The 18920-nt window shown below is 43.7% G+C and overlaps 1 protein-coding gene across 8 annotated transcripts in view; it reads right to left on the bottom strand.

The window, feature by feature from the left end:
* The window catches only part of plxnb1b (plexin b1b), a 59726-nt gene that overhangs the window by 30968 nt on the left and 9838 nt on the right, over positions 1 to 18920 (bottom strand). For 5 of the 8 annotated variants that reach the window (XR_014124491.1, XM_035524259.2, XM_035524258.2 and 2 more), the window contains exon 2: positions 11049 to 11122. The exons of 1 other annotated variant lie outside the window; for it this stretch is intronic. The gene's annotated coding sequence lies outside the window, so the exon portion shown is untranslated. Of the gene's footprint in view, positions 1 to 1876; positions 2028 to 8663; positions 8684 to 11048; positions 11123 to 18920 lie in introns of those variants that run through there. 2 more of the 8 variants (XM_035524255.2, XM_081717345.1) reach the window with 2 other exon arrangements.

Raw genomic sequence — 18920 nt, forward strand, 5'->3', positions numbered from 1 at the left:
TCTCCCGACTGCAGAGACTTAGAATAGCCAGTTCTGCTTTAGGCCTTTAAAAGCATGTGGCTTTGCAGGGCTCTAGCCATTGAAAAATATGCTCCGTCACTGCTTGTCTCTGCTTAAATCTCTCAACACACACACACACACACACACACACACACACACACACACACACACACACACACACACACACACACACACACACACACACACACACACACACACACACACACACACACACACACACACACACACGGCTGATTGCTGTGTTAATGGAGCGGAGCATGGGAAATTACGGTCCAACTTGATGGCATGTTGTGTGGAGCAGAGGCTCCAAACTCCCACTAGACTGACTCCCCTCCCTCTCTTTTAGTCATAAAAATAATGCACATAGAAAGAGAATAAGAAGGAGTGTGTGTGTGTGTGTGTGTGGCAGTCCTGTATCCATGCTGAAATTATACCCTTTTTTTTGTTGTTGTTGTTTGTTTGTTTGTATATATCTTGGTCAGAAGACATCATTCTGAAATATTTGCAGTTTAACCCTAAGAATGCATAACAGCTCCTGCCAGACAACTGGAAAATGTGTCTTCTGACAAAGAGTCAAAGCAACATCAGAGCTGCTCCCATAATCACACGCAGCATGTCAGTATACACTCAGTGAGTGTTCCTATAGAATAACATTTCACCTTACAGGAGTATAAGTTCTCCAGGGAAAGGTTTTAATGTATACCATGATAATGTATACCTAAATCTATGGTTCTAAAGTTTTTTGCCAAGGAGCACAGAGTCCAGTTACAGTTATTTTGATTCGACGTTGGACAGTCATATCGAGGGACACCCATCATTTGTATAGTTTCAATATTAAATCTTAACTAAATTAAAATAAGATTAAATCATCTAATGTTTGAGAATTAACACAAATTAATATGATCCAATGAATGAATGAGAGAGAGAGAGAGACGCACACACTATGGTAGTTAGCTAAGCTACACATTCCATTAGCTAGCTAGCTAACTTACAAATACTAACTAGCTACTTTCGAGTTCCGTATGCTATTTTTAACGTATTGACACTCAAATGATTTAGCTAGAGTTCTTTCTTTAGCGGATATTTAGATATATGTTAATGTGCGTTGGACCGGATAATTTTCTCGTCATGCTCCGTCAAAACGGCAGCATACGAGTTTTCCAGTTCCAGTCACCTCTGAACACGTTTGTATTCACCTTTAACGGACATTCGGTAAACATCTTACTCGGGTCGAAATATACAACCCTGCCTTAATCCATAAATTTGGACCTCGATCAAGCACTTGTAAATGATTTGTTGTGCAACTTTAGATAGGCTCTATACAGTATATAGAAGGGTATGAATACTAAAGGGAACTAATTTCAATGATTTTTAGAAGAAACAGGCATTGGGTGAGAGATTGTAATATGGGTTGATGAAGAAAAAACATCACAGGGCGAAAGAGCTTCCGTCTGCATGTTTATGCACCAGGGCATACATTAAATCTTTCAGAGTTCTTAAACAAAGAACGTCTTGCTTTCATGTTGATGAGACGGGTTTAAACAGAGCCGTGATCAAAGAAAAGCGCCCATAGGTTGAGAGAGGGAAGCGAGGTGGGGGGGAGGAGTGTGATACACTTCGAAACTTGCTTCCAGGCAAACAAAATCCCCAGTGGTTTTCTGCCTGAATGGAGTCCTAAAACTAACCAACTGTATATAATTACACCACACACACCCACGCACGCACCCCACCTGTATTGTATGACCTTATGTCGTTGCTTTCAGCCCTGATTCTGGACAGTAAAACAAGTCTCGTCTTTGTGCAGTGTATGCACGTGTGTGTGTGCCTGCATGTGTTTAGCCATAATGAACACTACCTGTAGGTAGTTAGTTTCTTTGGGTGTGGGTGGTAGCTTTGCAGTTCATGAATTTTGGGAATTCCCTCCAATGGCTGGAAAGGGCTACAGAGCTGGAGTGCAGATGTTCTGGCTTTGGTGATCCCAAAGCACCTGACTTTCCATTTCTTTCCTGGGAAAGAAAGGTGGGGGGGGGGGGGGGGGGGGGGGGAATCAGACATTTTACAGCATTACAAAGAGGAAGGAGAAAGCAAACTATGCTAGGCAGAGCCTAAGCTTACTAGTGCCATATGGTTCACACATACGCAGACCTACAGTGCCTCCCATAACACACTGCCTGGACACAACCAAGACAGAACACACATGCACAAAACATGAACCCGAGTAAGAGTGATGTGTGGAAGAGGAACAGAACATCTTAGTATTATTGACACAAAGGAGGAGATAAGGATAGAAGAAGGGAAAAGAGGAAGAGAAGAATAGGACAGGAGAGAAGAAGAAAAATCAGAAACAGAAGAGAGAAGACAAGGAGAGAAGAGAGAACAGGACAAGAGACAGACGAGAGGCAGAGCTCAGCCACGCTCTCTCTCTCACACATGCGCACACCCACCCCTGGGCCACACTTCACTGCACTCGCTCAGGGCTGTGGCACTCTCACATTTCACTTCCGAGGAAAGAGCAGGAGAAAGCGGAGGTGAAGAAAAACAAACCCCTACGGCACGTTATTAACACACTAGCGGGGCTTAATGCGGCGTGTCCGGCTCACGGTTGCCATCCGCACAGACCACCCTGCTCCCTGGGACCGAGGACCTCTGTGTAGTCCGCAGCTGGGCACAAACCATTTAACATCCCTACAGCTATGGAGAGGGGCAGTGTGGGGCACTATGCAGCTTTGTTTACATGCGGATTTAATGCAAAATCAAACGTCCTGTAATTGTAGGTCTGCGCAATGTAAAAACAAGCATATGATTCAAATGAGAAAATGAAAGGGTTGAAAACAAATGCAGTTAATTGAGATGTTGACATTTACATTTCAACATGGCACTACAGACGTCAGAAGACTGGACATCACTCCTGTTACACTAGCTGCGGGCCACTCAAAACACATCGCGTCCTGAACACCACAGCACACGGCCCCGCCAACAGCACCTCCATCATAAGGGGCCGGGGAATGGAAATCTGCATTTTGATATTTTTGACTCAACATGTAAACGGTGGGGAAAAGAGATGGAAGTCCAGGGACATGGGATTAGCTGCCATTCCACATTATTCTTAGAAATTAAACCCATTTCTGACAATCCTTCAGAAAGCAAATAGAAATTGACCTATTTTTTTGGCCCTATTGCAATAGCATAAAAAAGGAAAGTTTGTGACGATGGTGATACTTAAAAATTAAAAGTTCACTTACACCTCCCTCTCAATCCACTACAGAATGCTAGGATATGAAGTCAAGCTCTTATGCAGAGGTTAAAGAGTTTATCAGACCTCCCTCTTAAGACTAAGCAGTGTTTGACGCTTGTGTGTGTGTCTGTGTGTGTCTTGGGGGGGGGGGGTTAGGGAAAGAGATTACATTAAAAGGTCAGTCTAGCTTCATGTTGAGAGTCATGGTGAATTATGCATGGATAGGTATGTGGGTCTATCACACAGACACACACAAACTGATTTTCTGCTCGGAGGAATTTAAAGGCCGGGAGTAAGAAATGTGATATCAACTAACTAATTAACATAACTACATTACACATTCTCCAGGGCTCCTGAGTTACCCAACAGGGTAAAGAGCGATTGCACTAGCATTGCCAGTTCACTGGTTCAAGCCCAGCCATCCAGAGTCTGGAGTCCAAGATGGCAAGACTGATCTCTGGGAAGACACTGTCCCCTGAAAATCATAGCAACACTAGCCAATCCTGGATGCAGCTGCCATATTGACATGAAATGACAAAATGAAAAATAGGGTGAAATTGGAGGGTTTTTTTGTTGGGTTTTTTTTACACAAATTTTCCTAGATATTTCATAGGTGTAGTCTGAGTGTTGGTGAGTGGATGTGGATGAAGCTCCCTGTGGGGGTTCCTGACTCTGACCTGTGAGATACTCGTCACTCTCAGAGCTGTCTCTCACTGGGCCCTTGACAACCTCCTGCCCCCACACACAGGGGCAACTGGCCTGCCTTACTGTGTGTGTGTGTGTGTGTGTGTGTGTGTGTGTGTGTTCATACTCCTGCACTGTTACTGCCTTATTTTAGACACCTACAAATAGTCAGAGGCAACATGTCAGAATGTAAATGTCTCATCAAATCAATTTCAAATGTCAAATCTAAGTAATTGAGGCTCTTCATACATGCATTTTGCCAAAGGACTTAAATGGAGCACTTGCGTCTCCCCGCCCCTCCACAACACACACACGGAGGTGTTAATCACAGCTGCATGCTCGGACGTGGGTGGGGCTGTGTCCTTCACACCACCTGTCTGTACCTCCCATTTCCTCTTTGTTTTTATCTCTCCATCTAAACACACTCATTCTCTGTGTCTTTGCTCCAAGAGGGACAATGACAAATGTCTCTCTCTTGCTCTCTTCTGCTCGCTCACTCTTGCCTGCTCATTCACTCACTCTCTCGCTCCCTCATAAACCGTTCTGTAAAAGCTTCTCAGCAATGCTTGACATTCAGACTCTGACTCTAGTTCAATGCTTCATCCCCCCTCTCCTGAGTGCAGAGAACGGTTACATAGTGCATACAAAACTCGCCCTACAGGGGACGCACACACGCACACACGCACGCACGCACACACGCACGCACACACGCACGCACGCACGCACGCACACACGCACGCACACACGCACGCACACACACACATGCCAGTTTCAATACACAGACACTTAAAAAGGCCTGTGTTTAAACCACAGATGAATGGGGTGTGGTTAGTGAGGCTCAGGTGATGCTTGCCTCCTGTACTTTGGCCCCTGTGCTGGGGGGGAAGTCGAGGCTCTAATGCAGTCCAGTCTTTGTTATGGGAAAGGCTATGAGGTCTTACAGCCACCATCACATTACATACCTGAGCAGGAAGGCCATTACAGGGACTACTCAGCTTTCACCAAATGAACGAAGTCAGTTACTTAGTCATATGTAGACATACAACAGAACCCATTTACTATGCATATGCGCTCAGCCCCACACCCACAAAACACCAAACTCTGGTCACAATCCTCAGTTACATCTCACACTCCCTCTAGAAGAGCGTCATCCATCAGCTGCTGCCTGTCTGCACACTTCAAACCACACATGTCAGCACAGGGGCCCAATTGTTCTCTCACATACACACTAAATAAAAAAGACAACGTGAGGGTCTGATATTCCTGCACCATGCAGCTGAGAATAGGTAGACCACTTCCATTTAGAGCCCAATTAATTAGAGTACATAATCATTCTTTTTTTAAAAAACCCAGTAAGTAACTGTCGTGTGGCTGGATTATCAGCAATTTACTTGGAGTGTATGCACCTCATCTCAAACATACATGTTCAATGGGGTTTATGGGGACTAAGGTAGGGACTAGGAAATACTGTAGTTTAGTAGAAATACTACCCCCCCCCCACCCCTCCACCAGGACAACAGATCTGAAAGGGTTAAAATATATAGCATATTAATCTCACATTGACAACTGCAAGGAAATCCTTTAGGACCAGCAGCCACAAACTCATAAAAGCAACCCATCTCCTGTCGACTGATTAACACCAGAGGGATTCCCCCTGCCATCTGTGCATTAATGGTCTGCCCCATGCATGCTCTAGGGAGCAGCAAACCATGGACTAAGCTACTCTAGGGACAAAGGGGGTAGGACAGAACGAAATGACGAATGCCCTGTCTAACAGTTGGGTCCCATCAAAAGTCAAGATTCCCCCAATGAGGAGAAATGAGGACTTGTGATGGGGGAGGAAGGAGGGTTTGCCCTAATTTATAATACAATCCTCTGCCATCTCCCCAATCACCTTTCCCACAGAGAACAAATGGGCCAATCTGCCGGGCCTCTCCCTCTCACACACACACACACACACACACACGCAAAAGACACAGTCAGGCTCTGCTAGCTCTCCAGTAGAGACATACACACTGGAGCACACACTGTGAACTCAAAACTACACGCTCTTTTTTTTGCCCAACCACACACGCATGCAAACCGAATGAGTAATTGAATCGAGACCGCAAATAAAAAGGAGGAAATCTACCTTAAGAAATTAACAGCCAGCATCTCAAACAAAACAACAAAGGAAACAATGAGCGTCTACACATTCACCAAAAAAAAAAAAAAACTCTAACCACCCCTAAACCATGCAGAGGGCTGTCTGTCAACATGCATCTCACTAGCGAATAAATGAGCTTCTGTGTTTCTCACGCTCCCTCTCTCTTTTTGGGTCATTCCACGAGAGCAAACATTGACTCGTTCTCCCATTTCCTGCCCTCCTAATCAAGCCTGACCTATTATTATACCACACCCAAAAAAGACACATCAATACCAGGGAGGGCAAGCACCAGCACACACTACATATTTATCCAGAGTGCATCATCGTCTAGGTAGACTGGAGACACGTGCAGTCATGACTAAAGATGCTTATATCCCTCATACTTGGCACTGTGAAATTGACTAGGGGTTGAAACATAAAACAAACAAAAGGTAGAATACACAAAGTGCACACAACCTGCCCCTCATATGCTTTTGAAGACATGCAGACTCCTCTGTGGTTTGACTCTTATTCTGGTTCAGGCAGCCAGCAGGCTGTGAGTGTACACAGCATAATGCTGTTTGGGTGAGACCCCCTGAATCCCACCCCCCTTATCTAGTCTGCTCGCTCGCCAAATGACCCCCACTCTAATATACAGGAGCGCTCATCTATCTTCCCTTATCCCATTTATTTTATCTTCTCATCTTCATATATCTTGTCAGATATAATACATCCACGCAAGCGCCTTTGCTCCATCTATTTGTGTACTGGCCAACACTGGACGGAGGCTGGGGCAGTGATTGCACTGTCGCCTGGCTGAAGGCAAGAGGCTACTCGGAGGCTCCTAAGAAAGACTTTAATTGGAAAGGCTACAGCAGACAGCTTCCCAGGGCGAGAGGACAGGTCCCAATTTGTCAGCCCAATGGCACACGGGGCAGGGTGCAGGAGGGACCAGACACTCCCCTGAGCCCTGGGGGATGGGTCCCGGAACTGTCAAGCACGCCCATCCTCACACAAGCACACACCTGACAGCAATCTGCATCGCTGATCAGATCAGGTCAGTGTGCGTTAATGGATTTTTACTATGCGCCCTGTGTTATTCCTGCTGTCTCTCAGCAAAGGGGAAGGCTGAGCTTGAGGGAGAAGGGCAACAATAGAGTTAGACAGGGAGAGAAATGGAGGGGGAGGGAGAGACGTCCTGAGGGAACACTACACATGCCGAAGAAAACCAAATCACACCTGAGCTTCTCCTCCCTTTAAAATAAATAAGGTGGCCTTCAATGGCTGTCCACATCTACACACCACACTGAATCTCAGCATGGTCCAGTTCCCTTATACATTTTAAGCTGTTTATTGTTAACAAGGTCTAACAGCTGATTCTGAGGCCAGATGAAGCACTTAAAAATCAGCCCTGATGAAAAACCCTCCTCCTGTGCTTTGTCTGAGAGGTAGGTCTAGAAGAATACACACAGTGGGTTAAAGAACGTACAACCCAGTGCTTTTGTGATCAGCACAAAAGACCTGGGGAAAACTTGAACTGCACTGGAAGCAAGAGGTCCACACCCCCGTATACAAACATGTGGATGAATGCACAAATAAAAGCTTACAGACACTGCATGAAGAAAAGCCAGCATTACTAATCTGAATCAGTCTGCTCCATACGTTTAATCACCCATTTTTCAACAGAGGGGCCTTGCTAAATGGTACCCTATTTGTGATCTTAGAACCCAGTTAAACTGTAGATCCAAATTTATTTGGCTATATAAGACTTTCACTCTCAAACAAATATTGTTTATCTCCATTACATAAAAAGCAGGACTCAACAATTAACAACAGTCAAATTATGAGAGGCCTTTAGCTCACAAGGGACAAGAAACACAAATGCGCATGTAGGCATACACACACACACCCACACCCACACCATTCTTAAAATGATCCACCTTAATAAAATGGAGGGCTGCCCTCTACAGATCCCCTTGAAAATCTGATCTAATAGACATGGACGTGAATCAGACTCAGCATAAACAGATGAATAAAAATGAATGGTGGTGTGTGCCTTTGTTTTGTATAAAAGCTCTTACAGCTCATTAGAATGCAGGACAATAAACGTAATTCCAGACATCAGTGATCATAAAAGAGAGAAGAGACTGAGGTGACATTGGAAGAGACATGATGCTTAACAATAGCAACACAAGTTGTACCTTTTAGCTCAACTATACCTCCACTCCCAATTTATCCGTTGCCCCTCCCTTGCGCTCCCCTCTCTATTTACCCATGCCTTGCCCTCAGTTCATCTTTGCCTCCTTTTGTGGCTCCCTCTCAATTTAACTGTGCCTCCATCTAAGCCACTGGCCTCAAAATCCTGTTCCTCATCCGCGCAAACGCCGAATTTCCACATCTCTTATTCCATCCGTCTTCCTTTATTCAGCCCTCTCTCTGGCGCTCCTTGCTTCCAATCAGAGAGGGCGCGGTCTGTGCTCTGACTGCTAAAACAGGACGTGACTCAAGAGCAAAGGACAACAAGATGATGTATGAGATGATGTGATTACAACTGTCATGTTCCTTCCACACAACTCATAATCCAAGGGGGAAAGTCACCTTGGCTTTATGGACAACACCAAAGGCAGGTGACGAGGACAGGTGTGTGAGGTCACAGAGCGCACAGACACACCGCTGTTTGAAGTTCTCTTCCTCAGCGTAGGAAAGCACTCAGATTCTATATCCCACACACACACAAAGAAAATTCAGACAGAATCATGCCTGCTTAACAGAGTAGCACATACTGCCATTATGTGGTGCCTGGTTTGATCCCACTGATTACTCACTGAGGACCTGATTAAATTAAGCCTGTTACTCTCAGACGCTCAGGTTAATCCACTCCAGACTGGGTGTGCATGTGTGGCTACATGCTCAAGGCCTTTAGGCAGGTCCTGGACAGCTCTGTCTGCCCGCGAGGCTCAAGGCAATACGATCCCTCCGACAACAGATATGAGTGTCAGTGAACAGAACAGCCCCAAACATCATGCAGAGCTGCACAAAACAACCCTTCTCGCAAGCTGCATTTCGTGGCGGCAGCGCAGGGTTTCTGTCAAACCCAAATCCCTTCTCCTTCCTCCCGGCCTTTCAGGGTGTGTGCAGCGACCGGCGATCATATTACAGGGGCTGCCAGGTTTTATACAGGTGCAGACGAGCAGCTTAGAGAGGGCTGGACTGACGATGGAGCCACTCATCCAGCCTCTCTTCCATTGCAAATAAAACTCCAGGTTCACTTCCACACACATATGCACAAATGGTTCCCACGAAGCTCCCTTCTACTCTGCAATATAATGCCCATGTGCTGAAGCCAATTCCAGCTGTGTGTGTGTGAGCATATGCGCATGTGCTTGTGCGAGCCATACATGTGTTTATGCACAAACAAGACTTGGTGTGTATGCAGCACTGTACTTTTATAAGCGTGTGTGTGCGCGCACGCATGTACGCGTGTGTGTTTACTCAGCCATCTCACACACGTGAGCTAACACACGGAGACAGGGCAGAGAGGCTCGCCGTGGTTTATGGAAACCTGGTGTACAGTAGCTCCCCCATGGCTCAGCAGCACACACACCCACACACACGCAGCCCCACACACCCACAGCAATCACACACCAAAACTGTCATCACTGGAATCATATATAAAGTGCAACTACTAATTTTGCTATATCAAGTCTGTTTGATCCCATACTTCATGCTTAGTAAAGAAAGGGAGCTGCCCCTTACAACAACTTAACTAATATGTTCCAGATCACCGTCTCGTAAAACGCAGAGCAACAATAAGCCATGCTGCTGCGTCACAGAGCCGCAGGCTCCTACATGTACTACAGTCTGTCTGTCTGTGTGTGTGTGTGTGTGTGTGTTGCCTGCCACGTGTATTAAACGCTCATAGACAGACCCTAGTTAATGTTCTACCAGTACAGAAGAAGAATGATAATCATTTGATAGGAATTTGATTGTAGAAAGTCATCCAGGCAATCCTGCCTGAAAGCAATGACCTTCCTAAAAACAACAAACCACTGGTGAACACCACACAACCGTCTGCTCCACATTCTCCCACACAGCCAAGCCAGCAAAGTGAGTGAGTGAGAAAGAGAGAGACTCAAAGAGACAGAGAGAGGGAGTGCTAATCAACTGTATTCTCAAATTTCCTAATGTAATCAAAACATGGCGTAGTTTGCATGTATGTGTATTTGCATGTAAGGCGCAAGTCTGTGTGCGTATACATATGTTGAGAAGTTTAGGGCAAGACTAAAACATGGTGGCACACAAGGGGAAAGGGAGGGGTGTTGTTCAAAAGACAGGAAATTTGAAAACATATGGACAAATGCCACTGTTTGAAGGCTGCCATGTGTCTTCTCTCTGGTGTAAGTAAACACAGGCCTCTACTCTATGAATAGGTCTTGAAGAGTATAGGTTTGCGCGGTTAGAGAAGCACAGCCATGGCCTAGTGTCTCTCTCTCTCTCTCTTTCTCTCTCTGTGTGTGTGTGAGAGAGAGAGAGAGAGAGAGAGTGTGTGTCTTGGCTTATTATGGGGTCCAAAGTGCTCTGTGATAGCTTCTCAGATACATATGGAGCCTAGCTTTTGACGAGGCAATTCCCTGTAAAATTGTTTTGAATAATTCTAGGATCTCTGCTTCCTGGAACCAGTATATCACCTGGCAGCTCCTTTTACATACCATGCTACCCTGTCAGTGACCAGTAAACATCATGTTCAAAGCCCTTGTTCTGACTGTTTTTGAAAGGAAAGAAAGTCAACTGACCTGAGCACACATAAAAAGGGGAAATCAACGTAATCTTTAGCACTATGCTAAAGTCTGTAGCCATCACTGACCTTGAAAACTAAGGTGTGGTACTAACTGAAAACAACGGGAAAGGAGTTAACCCAACCTCAGTGTGTGACTTCACATTTTAAATGGCAGGAGAGAAATGAAGCAGAACAAATAATCTTACCCCAGTTGCTCCCAGGTTAACTTTCAGATGTCGTATAATCACAAACAGGTGACCTCTAAAGTAGGAATCCCAGCCTGTAGAAAGAAAATGGTCAATCAGACGAAGAGAACGGCTTAATTAGCATTAGGAAATGGGACTGCCTTTTATCGCATTTTATATTATTCAGATCCTTGTGAAGAAAGTAGTTCATAAAATCTAAAATTGCAGTTAGCATCTTAAGAATATCATTGTGGATATTTAATATTCCGTTTCCCAGAACACGCTGTTTTTGGGAAACCGAACTTTGATGTTGAAGATTCGATCTCTCTGAAGCAGCATATCATAATACATTTAACATTACCAAGCAAAATTAAACTGAAGATGATAAAGGAAATTTGCATTTATAAATCATTTAAAACCTCTGAGGACCATACATTTTTAGAATAATTGAGAATTGTCTGCCAGAAGTATAATTTCGCAGCTACTAGGTCTTGATGGCATTATCCAAGATTGAGTTTCTTAAATCAGATTTTCTTTTATCTAAATCTGAACCAAGGTTGTTGGCTTCAAGCATTTTTAATTGCTCGTTAACGGCTGTTAGGGACAGGTGGCGTACTGATAATCAGGTCATTCCATTTCACATTAACCTGAGAGATGCTACCCATCTCAGTTCTTTTAGAAGCTGCATAATGACATTCTAACATCACTGAAGAAGCCACTTCCTTTGCTGAGGTTTGAGTTAGTTCTCAATACTTTAGCAATCAAGTCCACTACAATGTTCTACATGGGTGTCCTTACACAAATATTACATTGTTATATGAACGTTAAAATAATCTGTGTGGTTCAGCTATGTGGTTGTGATCAGTAAGTGATGTGTGAAACCTTTATGTCCATGTACAGAAGACAGAACAACCAACAACACACAAGTCCACAAAACAAGCAACAACATCTAAAAACATGGTAGTAAGACAAGTACAAAAGATGATAACAAGTATGAAGGAAAACAGGGTTAGAAGCCTCATGCAGCATTCATGCATGGTGCATGTGGTTCCCATTGAACCAGCCACCTCTTACAGACGAAGTGGCCATTTACGCCAAATAATAGCTTGTTCACATTCTTACGCAAGGAACCACCAAGGATTAGCCAGTCTGCAAGTACAGACAGCTAGCAGCCCTAAACAGCATGGATGCCAATAGTGCCACAGCCCAAACCTGCAGTGGTTAGGACCCTGACACTTCAAGCATGTGGGCTCCAGGCTGATGCTTTGTTGCTGAAATACTTATACTATAATGTATAGCTGGAGCTGGTCACATCATGGATTGGGCTGGCAATACAATATGTAAATGAAAAGTGTTAAGTCAACAGAATTTCTTTTCTAATATTAAGGACATAATGTGAGACATCCCCACACAAAACTATGAGTTACTGAGAGAGAAGGAAACATTTTGCGAATGTGCTGTTAGGCATGATAGAGAAGGGAAAGAAAAGTCACATTTAGAAGAGAAGTGGGCATCACCCTCCAGCACAGAAGCAGCAGCATCCAATTCCACTACAGTTTTTCCTGCCTGAACCCATGAAATCCTGGGCAAACGCTCCAACCTGTTCTTTCTTGTCCACCCAATGCTCCCTGAGGTAACGTCCAGTCACCACGGATGAAACCTTCAGATAAGACAACATTTAGGCAAGTCGTAGGCAGAAAAACTCTGTTGTCCAAAAATGGGTGTCACTTGAGCACACTAACTACCAAATCTTTACTCCTCAGCTGCTTTTGGCAGACAGTGATGGGCCGGGGGGGGGGGGGGGGAGAATGATGTCATAACCCAAAATGAAGTCTTGGTTGTATAGTGTTACTGTACCAATCCTGTGCATATAAATGTAGGAAAAGGAAGAAACCATACTGCCAAAAAACAAAAAAGCCACTTCAGAAAACTACAGGCACAAATTACAGTTTGGCTTCATACCAAGCAGTTACAGATTACTGTTAAAACAGCTAAGTACTTATACAGTTTGAAAAAGACATACAGGTCCTTTAAAATAATTATGGCACGTCATGTGTAAAGTATATGTGCGAGGTCAGTAGCAATCTGAGGATGCAGATACTCAAAGCGAGTCATAACGAGTTCCTCTTCCACTGACACACGCGCTCTGCTCCTCAGCCCAGCCTTAAACAAAGCTCGTGTCCCCTTCTGCCTCGCTGTGATGTGACATCATTCGTCATATGACACAGGATCTCTGCCTCACACACACTAGCATACACACACTGGCCCTGGGCCCCCCAAAACCTCGAAGCCCTAGACCAAACAAGACAAGCCACCACCCAGATGGAAAAAAACAAAAAATCTCCAGAGCTTTTCTCTAAAACAAGGACACCTCTTGCTGAAGTCTCAAACAATAGCACCAATGTATGTGTTTTTAAAAAATATATTTTTAAAAAATTAAAAAGGCTCTCCGCTCCCAAACCACGTGGAAACACCACAGTTTACCAGAGCAAGTCTAAAACCTGTAGACCAGTCAAACATTTGTATATAAAAAAAGCAAGTATAAATGATTGCACTGTGGTTTTTAGGCCAAAACAAATGACAGCTAATAAAACTGTGGCCTAATAGCTAAGAATTACTGGAAACCACGATGAATGCCAACAACTCCACCAGCCTCTGCACATGTATATTGCCAAGAATTAAAAAAAATCCTTCAGTGACAAAAAAAACAAACAAAAAAAACAAACAAACCCAAAAGGACTCAATCTGTTTCACTGGGTTTTCTGCAGCTGACATGAAAGTGACCTCTTCTACTGTGGAAAAAGCCACTAACCAACCTCTGCATAGCTGGCTCCCCTCACTTTCCTGGGGTCTGGAGCCACACACACACACACACACACACACACACACACACACACCCCATCCTGACATCACCCAAAAGAAGAAAAGAAAGTCACTGGTTTAGGGAGTTGTTAAGAGGTTTCTCTTAAAACCAGCACTGGGCCCATTTGACTGGCCACAGTGAGCTATAATTACCCCATACAAACACACTCAGCTTTGGTATCCGCTCTCTGCTTTCGCTCTCTGCATTTAAGTGGCCCGAGTTTAGCTCTGGAATATCCTGTGCACACGGCTGCCCCATGCCAGCCACGGCATGAGGTTGGGCTTGTTGATGCCATTCTAATTGCTTCCTTACAGCCGTGGCAAACTGCTGTTTGTACTGCGCTCATAGCAGCAGGCTGGCTGTGCATACCTGGGTTCCCTGAGAACGCCTGCGTGTCGGGGGCTCGGGCTTCACGTTTAGTCAAAAAGGACTGCACAGCAGTAAGAGATGAATCAACAGCAAATTTGAACAGCCATTTAAAACAGCATTACCATAAAAAGGATACTGTCCACAAGCAGTACTAATAAGATACTGTATATAGTTTTATATACACACACACACACACACACACACACACACACACACACACACACACAGCCAGTCTGCTGGCTAATCCACATGCAACCCCTAGCTAGCAAAGTTCCCATACTAATGCAATATCAGCAGAAATTCAGAATCTGAAGATATGGCTAATCCCAAGGGACTGTGATTATTCTGATTATGGGTGTGTAAGCACAGCTGAGGTCAGACATGAGTGTGAGACTGTTCCAATCTAAAAACAAATTATTCTTAGACTCATTTATAGGCTAAATAAACAAATAATATAGCACTGATTTCGTTCGTGTATAACGGTGTGTGGGTATATATAATGTATATACACAGCATACATTATCAGTTGTAGAATTTTAGTCTAATTTAGACAGCTCAAAAGGTTAGATATGATGTGAAAGCATCCACTTCTTTCAATCCTCTGATTAGCTCACATTTACCTGATGCTTTTTTATCCAAAGCGACTTACAATTATGATTGAGTACAACTTGAACAATTGAGGGTCAGGGGCCCAACAGAGCAAACCTGGCAGTGGTGGGGCTTGAACCAGCAACCTTCTGATTACAAGTACCTTAACCATTGGATCACGACCAATCAAAGAACAAAAGGTGTGCGTATCCATATGCCTGCGTAAGATTAAATGAGTCCTAGACAGAGGCAGAAACAGACTTTACTGAGGTATGGGGAAGGCAGTATTAGTCCTGCCAACAACACTGGGGTGATGATCAACATATTATGAATTCTTACTAAAATCCAGAAGAATTTCAGAGCTACTGTATTTCATATGACTGAGCCATTGTACCATTGTGTGTGTGTGCTTGTGTGTGGGGGGGTGCAATGTGAGCAACAGACCCTGCAAGCATGAGAGAGACTAAGTAAACGTACCAGAGTCTGACAGAGCATTGTTAAAACAGCAGAGTGCAAGCACATTCCTCATGTCTGCAACACAACTGAAATCCATGTTTAAATCAGTCACCACACTGTCCTGTAAGTCAATGCAATGAAAAAGGAAAATGAGCTCCGATGAAATTGTGAACGCATCACACTGAGTTCTAGTGTCAACATTTACGCGATACACTAGCATAATTAGGATTTACAGTTCTGATAATTATGAAAGGTGAGCCCACCTAAACGTTTAAAGCACAGCACCCAAATGGTTTCACTTTGAACAAGCAGCCAACCAATCCTCTAAAAAACTCCAACCAAACTGCAAAAACTTTCATTCTTTTTGGCCAAGATGGCAACTCCTCCAACTATTCTGTCCAAAAACACTGCCAAGACTTGTTATTCAATTTCAAAAGTCCAATACAAATATATTAAGGGGGTGGGGGGTCTGGGGATATTGGCAGGCATTTCCAGTTGAACGAACACAAACACAGCAGAATGCCATCCACTCCAGCTCCACAGCAAATCCACCAGTGTTGGGAACAGCAGACCTCAGGCTGGAGCCTCTCCTCTTGGTCTGCCCAGCCAAACAGTGATGAACGCATGGGCCTTCCCCCCCCCCCACACACACCAAGGTTTCCGTACACAGCGATCTGGCTGCAGCCTGGCTCCAGGTGGCGGTTGGGTTACCAGTATCTTTAAGAAACACAGGGGCATTGTGTATAGCGCATAGGTCTATTCAAGACCAAACGCTGAAAGGAATGTGTCCTAAATCACCGCTAAATTGCATGATAGCTAATCGAGAGCCTCCTTAGTTTGTGGCTGCAGCTAGAGGCCGACCCAGGTATTCCTCTTCCACTGCACTTTTAACTATGACACGGAGTCTGAATACTTCCTTCAAATCACATCTTTGAACATCAAATAAGGATAAAGCAGTTGATTAGAAAAATGACAACCTTCATTTTATCCTAAATATCAAAAAGAAGACAGTCAGTCATAAACCACTAATGAAAAAGCATGGACTTCAAGCCCAACTCTGGGGACTGGATCAGAAAAACAGCAAACTGCCAGACGTTAACCAACGTCAAGACGAGGGCATGCAGGGCCTGACCTTCTACTGCCATGCTCTCCCTTCAGCGGTTACCACTAATCACTTAGCTGAATCCAACTCGAACCATGACCCTCACCTAGATTACACAATTAAAAGATCTTATAGCAGGATGGCCTCTAATACTTGTGTTTTTCATTGTCAGAACAGTTTTTATCCCTAGGACACTGCAACGTTAAACAGTAAAGAGAGATGAACACTAGTTGACTAATGTTTGTTGGCTATGCATTTTGCACGCATTATGTACTATGTCTTCGGGGGTTGTATAATATGCGATAGTGGCGTCATGTACAATAAGAGATTCCCGTGTCCTAAACATTTCATTGTTTCTGAGTGCCTGTGCATTGGAAACATATGAAAATAAAATAACTAACTAACTAAAAATAAACATTTTAAGCTTTCCTGTCCCAAAATAATCCCTATATTATATACACAAAAAATAAAGAAATAAAAAAATACAAGCGCAGTGCCAGACAGCACAAGGAGGCTTCGGCCTTCCTGCTTCTGCTAGATGAAGAAGTGAAAGATGGACAGCAGAGGAAACTGAGTGCATCCTGGCCTTGTGAAAAACATCCACAAATCCTCCAATACATAGACGAGCTCATTTCAGAGAAATAGGACTCTGCCAAGGGGAAGCAGAGGCTGCAACGTAAAGACAACATTAGTCGCCAATGGATGGCGCGTGTGCAAGATTATTTTGATATTTTGCAGCCGCTGCTTAACATTTTTGGGTTAACCCCTGAACTGGAGGAATGCAGAGACACCTGAGAGAGAAAGACAGACAGACAAATACAGGGCAGTAAAGGGGTAATTAAGAGTGAGAGAGAAAGTGTGATAGACCTTGGTTTCTTCCCTTCACACACAACTGACTGTAGAATGTGTACAAGTGGGTGCGTCATATTTGTCATGAATAATTTTCACACTGCTTTGTCTCTTGCTTCAAATTTGCTACCAGTGCTTCCTGCTGTGTGTGTGTGTGTGTGTAAGTAGATAGATTTACATGGCCTTTACGGGTGCTCACCATCCAAACACGCATCCAAAGAGCACAATTTAAAAAAAACAAACATGGTAGCTATGGGGATTAAAACAACTGTCACAGAAGTGAACTACAGGGCATTGAAACTTCCCTATATAACAACAACTCATTCCTCAGGCTTTAGCTCAAACTGAGCTGAGAAGAAAAAATGGGAATCTTAATACTACAGCAATTCAAAACAATTCAAAAGCAAAACAAAATGTACTGGATTCTTTGTTCAAATACTTTTTCCACACCAGGTGCTGACTGGCCAGTCCCAGCCATGAAGCAATAATTAGGTTACAGATGGAAGGTCGCATACTGAAGGTAGTATTTACATACATTTTTATAAGATAAGCAGCAGTATGTCATCAATCCCATACAGCATCACAATTATAATTTTGTTTCACCATCAATGATTTTAGAAGACACTACTTTGTCTTAAGAGTTATGACTGACAAGACTAGGAATGAAACCATGCAAAGTAATACACCGAGCTGTTTTCAGTGACTACAACACACAAGCTTCTTAAATGCAACAGATGGCAAACAGCCAGTGACCTCAGCTGCCAATCAAACCACAACATAATCTGCATCCACAACCGAAGGGTCTGAATATGTGGGCTGTGCTATAATACAATGGGGTGTTAATAATGCCCAGGGGAAAGACCACCTGTTGTGGTGTCAAAGACATCATGGCACATACATCATCAACACAAAGTCCCTCACCTACCTGGACGCTGGGCACAGAGAAGCTATAAACATTTAGAATTGTATGCGTGGTTGTCGTGCAAAAACAGATATCCAGATAAAAACAACTATGCACAATAAAAGTGTTATACATTTATCATAAGCTAGTTGTACGGTTTTAATAACAATGACTGTATATAATGTTAAGTTACACAGCCAAGTATAAGGGTGAAACAAAGTCTGATTTTTGTAGGCAGTAAGAACTCTGGGCATAAAAAGACTAACTGTGCAGGAGCTGTAGCTTTAAACCAACCTCCCACTGAGATCTTCATGAGGTAAACTTCGAATGCTAACTTTCCAAAATGTTCCATTCAAATTCACACCGGAAAAAAAAAAAAAAAAAAAAAGATTCACTGCAGAATAAAACAGCAAGTGGTCCCAAATTTTGAAGACATAAGGAGTAAATGTCTGCACCCTTACACCCCCTCAGGGTGAGCATCCAGTTCTCTATACGTTTCTGTGTTTGTGTGTGTGTGTGTGTGCACACAGACACAGACACAGTTGAGGACACCTGCTAGCTTTAGGACAAACCTCCCTATATACTTCTAAGAGGAACATAAGAGCCTTTGCTCAGTGAAGGGACTTGGACTATTGGGCACCAACTAATTCATGTACAGAAAACTTAAAGGGTATTAGGACACCCTTTAGTTCGCCCCTATAAATACAGAAATATAAATGCCTGAAATAATTGAGCACAGCATACTGACATAAGTTGTTCTACCAC

Source organism: Electrophorus electricus, chromosome 7, assembly GCF_041902795.1.
Source record: "Electrophorus electricus isolate QZ-2024a chromosome 7, ASM4190279v1, whole genome shotgun sequence".
NCBI lineage: Eukaryota > Metazoa > Chordata > Actinopteri > Gymnotiformes > Gymnotidae > Electrophorus > Electrophorus electricus.